Genomic DNA, 12377 nt, shown 5'->3' with positions numbered 1-12377 from the left:
AATTGGATCTGCATTCACATGGTTTCCGCAAAAGCCTATGTATAGGGATCGGAATCACGCTGCATAATATCACGAACTGTTGTGGGAATGTGTGATTGTGAGGTTCCACTGAGTAATAATCAAGTCCCCCCTGGAGCTATGTCAAAACCTGTAAAGTCTGGTGAATTAACATTCCATTAATGGGGGAGAACACAGGAAAAAACACTGCATGAATAACTTCGTGAAGTTTAGAGCAGCCCAAACTCTGGAATTCAAATGGGACTAAGAGTTTGAAATTTCAATGAATGATGGTACGAAGAGATGCATGAAGGAGGAAGCTCGGAAAGTGACCAGTTTTGGAGGAGATGCCTCAAAGACCAACAACTCCAGCTTGGATCAAATATGGGCCAGTGCTGCAGGGTTTCTGTACATTTATACAATCCATTCTGTTAAATTCCTTTTGTCCACTGTTTAAACCTCCCAGAATGAATACATTAATACCCTCAATTAACTATTAGACATAGAATTTCCAATAATACCAAGTAAATTACAGCGTCAAGGGTAATAGCAATGAAACAGCAAAGCAGTTTATGGGGAGGCGCCGAAACGGCAGAAGGAAAACCAGAACAAACCAGCAATGAGGTCACTTAAGGAGATAGCAATAACAACAAAAACTTACATTTATAGTGCACCTTTAACACAGCAGAATGTCACAAAGTGTTTCATAAAAACATTGTCAAGGAAAGTTTGCCACTGAACCAGAGGAGACATCAGGTCATGTGATTAAAATCTTGGTCAACCAGGGAGGTTTAAGGAGTGTTTTAAAAAATGACAGAGAAAGACAGAGCGAGAGAGAGAGAGAGAGAGACTGAGGGAGAGGGAAGTGGAGAGGTTTTCTAAAGGAGTTCAGATTGGAGGGCCAAGGCAGAGTGACAAAAGGTGCAGCAATTAAAATCGTGGTTGAGAAGATGTCAAAAATAAAAAAGAAATTTGGAAGATTTGTAGGAGAAGAGGAAGTTGCAGCGTTGGTGGGGGAGGGGGGGGGCTAGGGGAGCACTCGGGGCAAGTCCGTGGAGGCATTTCAGAATTGGTATTTTCCCAGACTGGAAGGCAATTTACACCAACAAGTTTAAGGGTGACATGTGAACAGAACATGACCTGAGTTAACATATAGACAGCGGAGTTTTGGATGAACACAAATTGATATCGAATGAAAGGTGGGAGACTGCCAGACATCCACTGGAATCACTAAATCTAGAATGGCTGAGAGTTTCAGCAGCAGATGAGCTCAGACAGGACTGACTAACCATTGAAAGGATTCCAGAGGAATGTGCTGAGACTGACTGCATGAATGCTCAGAGCTTAATCACACAATATTTATTGTGACTGTCCTTCTGACTGATAAACAAAAAATCCATCTTAATATTACTTCATTTATTTTCCTCTTTCACAGTTTGTCCTACATTCGACACAAGAACTGACAAAATGTTGGTCGGGTCTTTCACTGAAGTAATTATTGACAATACAGTCAGGACTATTTGCAACAAGAAACGTACTCCCAGCAGATCTAAGGCGTTGCAAGTCCTTTATTTCCACAAGAATGTATCATACCATTTTAGACAGAAGTTCAGAGACATTGAAGATATTGTTGGTATTGCAATGACTGAAGACTTTGTTCAATATTTTAGAACGATCAATTGTATTGAACAGGAGACATGGAAGATGGTGCTCAGGCCCTAAAGTTATTGAACTCTATATTGATTCCTGACGTTTGCAGAGGATCCCTTTCTCCAAATCACATGCATTAGACCTTGTCATTACACGGGCTGCTACCACAATAAACCTATTGTTGGCGATTGGTACCGTTGGTTAGCAAATGGTCCCGGGTTTGCAGCAATTGACTCTGCCAGGCTGACCATTTCAATTGATTTGTCTGCCCAAATGCTGTTCTCTCTCTCTGGGCTTCATCTCCATCTTTTGTTTACTCTTGCCCTCTCTCCCCACCCTGTCGTCAGTGTATTTACCAACCTTTGCCCAGCTACAATCACTTTTGAAGAAGAATTACTGGATCCAAAACATTAATTACGCTTGCTCTCCATATATGCTATCAGGTCTGCTGAGTCTTGACAGCAATTTCTGATTTTGTTTCTGATTTCCATCGTCTGCAGTTGTTTTGATTTTCTACAGTCTTATTCCCTGTCACTCTTTGATCCATTGAAGACAAAGTTAGTATTTCTGCACCAAATTTAATCCACTTACTTGCCCCTCAGTTTAGATGACACTCTATATCAAATTGTTCTCAATTCTCGAAATTTCTTATTACATCATAATGTGAATCAATCTTTGTTTTAACTCCAAGACTAGATAAAGGACCAGCAAGACAACACCAAACCTAAAGAAAGTGGATTCAATAAATCCAAACCAGGTTATGTTTTAAAGACCAGAGGAATATAAGAGGAAGAAGAGATTTTGAAATGTCGGGCAGATGCTGGTTTAGGAGTTCTTAAATTTGTGAGGTAAGACATTAGTTTTGGAGAGGAGGCTGGTGGGGAACATTGTGTATGAAGAATCATAAGGATGACGGGGAATAGCGATCAAATTCTAAATTCACTGCTAAAGAGTGGGGCTTGAAGTGGGGGAAGAGGTTCAATACATAGTCCTCGTGGGATGTGGCAGGAATGCTAACAGTCTGCTGGCGTATCACTGATGAGGTAGCAATTTGGAAGTTAGACTATTCAGTCACTAAAAAGACTTAAATAACTGTTGTCTTGCGACTTCTGTTATATTTGGAAGATTATGTTTAATTTCTCCTTAGTTTCGCACATTGTAAACAAAAGGATTCCTTGCAAACATTTGAGATGAGATAGAGCAGTATCTGACATGCTGTGTTACATTTCTTAGAAACTCAGTAAATATTTACTGTTATAATTCTAATGGCATTGAATTTGACAGCCATGTGCTTTTTGAAGCCTAGCTTTCAGTTGGACATTGTGGTACAGATAATAGCTGTGATCTAATGATGCTTTGACTCCGTACTGTCACCAGCATTCTGAAAATGGAGAAACGTGTCATTTCTTGAAAACCCAATTGCTAGTGGAAAATGCAACCTGGCATGCACAGCAGTAGCATTGGGATCAATTTGAAAGGAATTAAGAATACTGCACTAGATTATACCTTCTAAGGATAATTTTCCCCTGGTGTATTAGTTCAGCATGTTCTATCAGTTTCGTGAAAAAAATTGGGTCTAGTATTGGAATGAAAATTAACGGGGAAGAGTTGGCCTGTGAGGAGACATTAGAAATATACTTAGAAAGAATGAGTCTGCAATTTTTGCGACAAGCACGTACTGCTTTTGTGACCCTCATGCTCTCCAAATGGTTAATCTGAATGAATGCCCATCTACATTAGATTTTGTGCACACGGGTTTGTGGAAAACTGGTTTAAGAATTTAGTATATAAAGACATTAATGTGTATTCCTTAAGTTGGTTGATGTACGTATGTGAAATATAGATCTCTCAGTATATATTGCATATTTGTAAGAGGAGTTCAGCCATCTCAGTGTTTATTGATTTAGGATTAGAAACATGTTAGAGATTAGCTGAGGCTCTTTCATTAGCACCCAGCCTCTAGGTTCTTCAACCAGTCAGTGAGGATGGGCAAGAGAGTACATCCATTCCAGTGAGGGGAGAATTGTTAATTGAAGAGCTACATCATTACAAGAACTAAGGAGCAATGACCTCCGGCTGCAAGACAGGTGATGGCTGAACATTGCTGGGTGCCATCCCCTGGATACTGCCTCTCTCAGCATTCCTCTGCACAGCACTGCAGGATGAAGACATGAATTTTAATGTTTTGATGACATCAAATCAATGATATTTTGGGGTATATAAATTCGATATTTTGAACAGTTAACAAGAGCAGTAAAGGGCACCAACAAACACTGACGGCCTGTAGAATCGCTCCCTGAAAGCTAGCTTTTCATATGAAATTTGTGAAGCAGAAAACCGAAGAAAAGACCCAGGAAAGTATCGACGAGGATGCCAAGGGAACAGCAACAACTAGCTGCGTTTGAAATTTGAATTTTTTTTTTGTTAAAATTAATCGGGCCATTTTAATCAGATCAGTATATTGTTGTAGAGTGGAAGACAGGTAAATTGATCAGACAAAGGAAGATTGCCGTGGAGATAGTTGTTGTTTAATGTTCTTGTGTTCCTTGGACTTAAAGAATAAATTGATTTTTTTTACAAAGAGGGATTTAGGTGGGTTTTTTTGTTATTCATACTTTAACAGATTATGAGGCGAATGGGTCTGGTTCAAATTAGCGGATGTGTTTACTCGGCGTTGTAACACAACCAACATTTGCATCATGGTTATGATTAGGCTTTTAATTTCAAATTTATATTCAATTCAAATTCCACCATCTACCAATACATAAATCATGCAGAAATGACAGTGGGGTCAAAATCAGATTGAAGATTTGAGCTAATGCCATCTGTCCCCAGTCTAACAGTGACCAAATGATTTGAAAAGGGCTTGCTGAAATGAGGGATACAAACCTGACCCAATTCAAAAGAGAAATCTGTGAGATTTCCTGAAACAGGAGGTAAATGTCATGCAGAGACGATCTCTTAACCACATGATGGTGCTGTACTCTGAGACCTTCACACTGCTCAGAGATATGATCACCTATCAGTAGGTCAGGGGGAATGCTGCCTGATCAGCCTGGACCAGGCGAATGCCTTCAGCAGGAGATCGTACATCTACATGTGGAACATGCTCTCCAATTGGGATTTGGGGAGGGAATTCATAGAACATGGAAAAATACAGCACAATACAGGCCCTTTGGCCCTCGATGTTGCGCCGATCCAAGCCCACCTAAACTACACTAGCCCACTATCCTCCATATGCCTATCCAATGCCCGTTTAAATGCCCATAAAGAGGGAGAGTCCACCACTGCTACTGGCAGGGCATTCCATGAATTCATGACTCGCTGAGTAAAGAATCTACCCCTAACATCTGTCCTATACTTACCACCCCTCAATTTAAAGCCCCTCGTAATAGCTGACTCCATACGTGGAAAAAGGTTCTCATGGTCAACCATATCTAAACCCCTAATCATCTTGTACACCTCTACCAAGTCACCCCTAAACCTTCTTTTCCCCAATGAAAACAACCCCAAGTGCCTCAACCTTTCCTCATACGATCTTTAGTTTTCTTAAGTAGTCCTGACCAGTCGTTGCTCAATTGCAATACTATAGGTCGTAAAATAATCAGAGCTGCGTTAAAAGATTGTCTATTCAAGTTTTATAAAAAAAACTTCTAATGCATGAACAATGGCTGAATGCAAGGTTACAGATATCAACCATAGAATTTTGTTTTTACTACAATCTAATGTTGAACTGAAACTTCAACTGTCCTCCATAAATCGCTTTTATGTAAAGATAAAAGAGATTAGTTAGAAACTGATAGTAAGGCAGTAAAAAGAACAGGAGTTATCATTCTTTTTTTTCAAAATCTCGATAGAATCCTTAACCTTAAAATAAATCGTGTTAAGTTTCCATAATAAAAATCAGATTTAAAACAGTCCTGGAACTCAAGCTCCAGGGAATAAATCATCAACAAACAAATGTTCATTCAAACCAAATCACAAAGGGTTAAGCTTTCTACCAGCTGTACAGCTCTTTACATTCTCTCTCTCTCTCTCTCTCTCTCTCGCACATTGACATATAAACTCAGATATTCACAAACCCAGTCTTCGTCCGATCTGTACTTTGGCCAGAAGACAGCGGGACGAAGAATGGAGTCCTTAGTCCATACAAAGCAATAATATTTAATCATCTTTCTCCCTTGTACAAGTATTATTTTGCCCAATTCCACAACATCCTGCCCAAAGGACGTTCTGGAGGTATGTTGTAAGGGACCCCGCCTCCATTTCCTTTGCTTTGTTCTTTTGTTTTCCCGGAGGCTTTTTCCTTACCCACGGCACAATCCATATTGAGTTCCTTCGTTAGTCCCTTATTAACTACTAAAACTCAATCCCGGCCACCAAGGCAATACTTAAAAGTCAATTTTCTTACCTTGGTCTGTGCACAGAGTTGTCTGGCCCCTTTTTGCCGTATTTTCTATCAACCTCCCATCATTCAGATGTCTCTCTTGTGGGATCCGTACCAGTCGCCCAAGGGAGCAGACCAAACCGGTACATGAGACCACTCCTCAATGGGGAACCCCCCCACGGCGATGGAAGAAAATCCCGGACAGCCCCCAATTGTGAAAAACAAAACTCACACACTTCAATAATTCCAGTCCAAGACAAGATCTGAATCAGGAGTGTCCTTTATTTTTACACTTGCAAGTGGATGTAATGTCTAGTGCCAGGCAAGGCAGAGGACAAACACACCAAATTCAACAAACTCTCGATATTTATATAATTAATGTCCCTATATATTTTTTCTTATTTCATTGTTTTCCCCCCTGTTTACATCCTCCATTTCCCTAAGACTGGTCCCAAAATTCCTGCTTATCCGGCCTTGTCCATGATAGAATGCTTAACTCTGGCCTCATAAGGTCGTTTGACCTCATCCCACTGCAGGTCATCGTAATTCTAACACCTGGCCTGGTTCGTTACCCAGAACCAAATTCAGTATGGCCTCACCTCTTGTTGGCCTGTCTACAATTCACAATTGGTTCTGATTGCATTACATGAGCATTGTGAGTGCAGTCTCAATTGAAGTGTAGGAATCAGAAAGCTTCCTGATCAGATTGGAGTCAGGCACGGTTGCCCACTGTCTCCTGCCGTGTTTGTGTGTTACATAACGTGTCCTTTGCTGACCCCATCAGGAAGGATGCAAGTCTGAGAGCGATGATTATTCCAGGATGGAATGGATGATCTTGCTATTTTCTGCTCAGATCCGTTGTCAGTGTGTAGACTCATGAGCATCTGCGACCAGTTCCAACTGGTCTCGGGAGCCAAGGTAAATCGAGGCAAGAGCGACGCCATGTGCTTTGGGAACTGGGCCAACACATCGTTTAACCTCATCACTATCAGGACAGATTACCTGAAACTGGTCTTTTGGGAACACCACTCTATTGCTATTGTGGGTAAAAATCTGGTCATCATGTGTTTGGCACTCATTGTTGTTGTATTAGGTGCAGTTCTGACCCATTCCCCAAAAACTGTGCCGTTGCGGTGTTCCACCTCATCTGGAGGTCTAGCATGAACTGGGTCCACAGGGACACCATGTATAAATGTTCTGGACCAGGCCAGACCTCCTTAAAACATTTCAAGAAGGCATCCCACAAAAGTGAACCGAATGTAGAATTACGAATAATCTGAAAACCCAATTGACTCTATTGCAAATTAATGGTGCTGTTCCAAATTCTTGCAACATCCCCACACACACTCCCTAGGGAAAGAAAAATCAAACATAGGTTCGTTGGAGAGAGATAGCAAAGAGAGAGGATCAGCATGGAACTGCTTCTTTGGGTCCCCAGCAGCTTCTCTGGGTTCCCAGATAAAACTTGGAAAGCAATTGTAAACAAAAATAGCTTGCTCAAACCAAACCAAACCAACCCCTGAACTGGGATAACTGCTGACACCCCTTTCATTGTACAAGTGTTTTTAAAAAAAAATCACTTAAAAGCTTTTTAAAGTTGATACTTCCAGACATAGCAGAACGTCTGCCTTGACAACTCCTCTGAAAAAAAAACAAGGACAACATAACACTGCTGCCTCACAGCACCAGGATCCCAGGTTCGATTTCAGCCTTGGGCGACTGTCTGTGTGGAGTTTGCACATCCTCTCTGTGTCTACGTGGGTTTCCTCCGGGTGCTCCGGTTACCTCCCACAGTCCAAAGATGTGTAGGTCAGGTGAACTGGCCACACTAAATTGCCCATAGTGTTCGGTGCATTAGTCGGGGGGGGGGGGGGGAGGGGGTGTTACTCTTTGGAGGGTCAGTGTGGACTGGTTGGGCTGAAGGGCCTGTTTCCACACTGTAAGGAATCTACTTTAATCAAATAACTTCGTTAAAGGAGTGGCAATGTCACACAAAACATTGGACAAGGGGTAAGAATGTTCCCAATACCACCCCAATTTTGATGGCCTTTGTGTGTAGCTACATCAAGCTGTACGTAGTCCCTCAGTATGCAAACACCAAGTGTCACTACATCCGGAGGTTCTACCGATCCCTGGTGTTGTGAAGAATGAGACTTGTCTCATTTCCACTGAACACTCGAAGTAGTTACACCATTCTGCATCACTTGCACTTTGTGGATAAACTGACAAAAAAAAAACCTTTGACCACAAGTCCAACTGGAAGTGGTCAGCATGTTGTCAGCTTGAGACCATGTGGGAAACGGACAAGCTAGATCCCATTGCATAGTTCCCTGAGCAGAATGTCAAGCACCAAGACATCATTTGGCTGGTGGTGAGAAGGGCACTACCTGTGAGTTCCTTCATGGGGGGATGTGACTACAGATTGATAGTTTGGTTGGTCTCCCAACTGTGCCTGTGTAGTCACCTTTGCAATCATTCTTACGTATTTTTACCAGTTGCAAAGTTGGTCAAATCTCCACGTGGTTCCCCCTGAAAACGACCTGAAAGAAGAAGCTCGATAACGGAAGAGTGATTTTAGCTTGCTTGAGGTGGTTTTACTGACGTAGGTTTTAATCATTGGTTTTATTGTTGATTTTACCTTTGGTTTTATCCAGCGCTGTGTGGCCACTGGTGGTTTTAATTTACTCTTTCCATTGCAAGAGCATTACTCTTATCAGGTCAGCTAATACGACCAGAGCAAGAATATGAGACGGCTGGTGACCTTTTGGTCAATCTATTAACAAATTGGCGATTATGTCGAGCTCCAAAATTTCCGGTTGGGTGGGAGACCGGGAAAATAACTGCCCCGCACGGTTGCTATTGGCGGCACTGTGCACCAAATGTATTAGCCAAATAAGGACTCGGCCATTTGTTTCCACACAAACGGAAGAGACCCTCACGATCGTCCCGACAAGGTTACCCTCAGGCAGGCATGAGGGGACCGCTTATAAGGTCGGGACAAGACTGAATCGAGTTGAAGGATCCAAAGAGAAGGCCCTTCTCGAATCTTGTCCGCTCGATATCCTGACAATTTTTAATTCAAATTTTAAAGGGCCATTCGATTTTAGTCATAATAGAGAGTCAGTGAGCGATAGAGAGTCAGTGAGCGATAGAGAGAGAAGTGAGAGTAGGGTTATTCCTCTGATTGTTACAGAGAAAGATAAAGTAGAAATAATAATAAAGTACCCAATAGATAATTTTATATATAAATTTTGTAATAACATTTATAATACGATAGAGCAATATAGAAAACATCTAAACCAATGTAAAGGGATAAAATCAGTAAGAGTAAAGTGTAGCAAATGCAACTGGGAGGGTAGCTACCACTCAGTCGCTTGTCACTATCCTAAATGCAATAGTAATGAAAGAAATAATGATGTAGATAAATTGTTCCAGTGCGAAGTTTGCCCACTCAGGTTTACGAGGAGAAAGTGAGGACTGCAGATGCTGGAGATCAGAGCTGAAAATGTGTTGCTGGAAAAGCGCAGCAGGTCAGGCAGCATCCAAGGAACAGGAGAATCGACGTTCCGGGCATAAGCCCTTCTTCAGGAATCGGGTTTACAACACTCAGGTTTACAACAGCTATAGGTTCAGGGCAGCACGAGAGGCACGTGCACCCAAATTTAAGGAATACTAAAAGAAATAAAGATAAAAAAGATAATTTGGAAAAGGTTGAAAAAGGTAGAAGAGGAGTCTGGTCCAACTCTGAAATAGAAATGTTAAAACTGTTAGAACAGGAATTTTTAGGCTGTAAAAATATTAATAAACTTATCGCAGTAAAACTAAAAACTAAAACACCAAAGCAAATCTCTGATAAAAGAAGATTATTATTAAAACAAAATAGGACTAGCGATAAAGAAGTGGGCATTAGTCAAGAAATAGTCCCCATTAATAATAATAGAAATGAGGAGATTAGTGACATTGATTTAGATTCTCCAACGGAACTTGTAGTAATAGAAGGAAATAATCGGCAAGAAAATATTAATATTAATGGGAGTTCAGAATCTATAAATAGGCCACTAATAGAATTATTCGACATGATGGAGGACAAAATAAGTAAAAGCAAACTTATAACAATAAATGACTATGATAACATTATGAACATAGTAATTGGTGAGTTAGGAAGTAATAATGATAGTAATAAATCGGATAAAAAGAAATGCAAAAAGGATCTAACTACCAAGCATAAGGATAATAGACAAAGATATAATATGAGATTAAATAACGCTAAGAGAAGACATAATAAGAAAAAGGGAAAATTTAAAGAGATACAGGTTTTATATAAAAATAAAAGACAGTAACTCGCAAGATCTATGATGGGAGCTCCATCCAACTGTATGTGTCCACTCAGTAAGGAGGAGCTGGAAGAATATTTTAGAAACAGGTTGTCTACTCCGAACGATAAAAGTAATTTAAGAGGCTTTGCCAAATATAAAGGTGAAATTGAGGGGTCCCTGTGTGACATGCTGACCCGCCCTGTCATGGTGGAAGACGTCAATCAGGCCTTAAAGGTGATGGATGTTAAAACCACGGCGGGACCGGATCAGATGACACTCAAAGACGTAATTAGAATATTTAGTAAAGATAATACGGTAATCCCTAGAATTTATACTATTTGGCTTAAAATAGGCAGTATCCCAGATGTATTAAAGATAAGCTGAACAGTATTAATCCCTAAAGTCAATGATGAAGGTGGTTAAAAAGATATTAATAATTGGAGACCCATCACAATAGGCCCAATTTTATTGAGACTTTTCACAAAAATTATTGCAAATAGGTTAAGTAAGGTAATAAATCTAAATGAGCGGCAAAAAGGTTTTTTGGCAGGAGTCGCTGGTTGTGAAGAGAACATCAAAATACTTGAAAACATTATTAATGGAGCTAAGAAAAAGAAAATTGACTTCGCTGTGGTATTTGTCGACCTGGCTGAAGCCTTTGATACCGTGGGGCACAAATTGATAATTAATGCCCTCAAAAGAATTCAACTTCCCACAGTTTTTATTAAATTAATTATAAGTTTATACAATAATAATTTTACAAGGATTGAAGGTTTTAATTGTAAAACAAATTTGATCAAAATTTTAAAAGGGGTTAAACAGGGTGACTCCTTGTCACCGATTCTTTTTAATATAGTTATGGACCCTCTCATAAACACAATTGAAGAGGGTAAAAAAGGAACATTTTTAGGTCAGGATAGGGACAGTCACCATTGTGCAACCCTAGCTTTTGCCGATGATACAGCATTGATCAGCCAATCTTATGAAGGAATGGCATACAATTTAAAACTCTCAGAAAGATTTTGCAATAATACTGGTATGGAAGTTAATGTGAGAAAAACCAAAAGGATTTTACTTTGCTTATAAAATCAAAACATTTATTTAGAATAATAGGGCCATTTAATAGGAAATTTAATCAGGGAGAGATACAGTTTATAGATCCAGGAAGCACCGATAAATATCTAGGTGCAAAAATTGAACCATGGATTGGGGTAAGCCAATCGTGTTAGGAGGACCAGCTAGGAAACTGGATAGATAATCTTAAAAAACCCATACAAAAATTGGAACTCTTAAAAGTATATTTTATCCCGAGGCTTTATTATTATTTAATTTTATCAGAGGCATCACAAAATTATCTAAATAGACTTGATAATATAATTAAAAGTGCGGTCAAAGAATTATTACATCTTATCGCAGATGGGTTAGAACATAGAACATAGAACAATACAGCACAGAACAGGCCCTTCGGCCCAGGATGTTGTGCCGAACATTTGTCCTAGCTTAAGCACCTGTCAATGTACCTATCCAATTGCCGCTTAAAGGTCACCAAGGATTCTGACTCTGCCACTCCCACAGGCAGCGCATTCCAAGCCCCCACCACTCTCTGGGTAAAGAACCTACCCCTGACATCGCCCTTATACCTTCCACCCTTCACCTGAAATTTATGTCCCCTTGTAACACTCTGTTATACCAGGGGAAAAAGTCTCTGACTGTCTACCCTATCGATTCCCCTGATCATCTTATAAGCCTCTATCAAGTCACCCCTCATCCTTCGCCGTTCCAATGAGAAAAGGCCTAGCACTCTCAACCTATCCTCGTACGACCTATTCTCCATTCCAGGCAACATCCTGGTAAATCTCCTCTGCACCCTCTCCAAAGCTTCCACATCTTTCCTAAAGTGAGGCGACCAGAACTGCACACAGTACTCCAAATGTGGCCTAACCAAAGTACTGTACAGTTGCAACATCACTTCACGACTCTGGAATTCAATGAACGCTAATACACCACAGGCCTTCTTACAAGCTCTA

Source organism: Chiloscyllium plagiosum, chromosome 27 (genome assembly GCF_004010195.1).
Source record: "Chiloscyllium plagiosum isolate BGI_BamShark_2017 chromosome 27, ASM401019v2, whole genome shotgun sequence".
NCBI classification, from domain to species: domain Eukaryota; kingdom Metazoa; phylum Chordata; class Chondrichthyes; order Orectolobiformes; family Hemiscylliidae; genus Chiloscyllium; species Chiloscyllium plagiosum.
Note: the sequence above shows the minus strand (reverse complement) of the source record.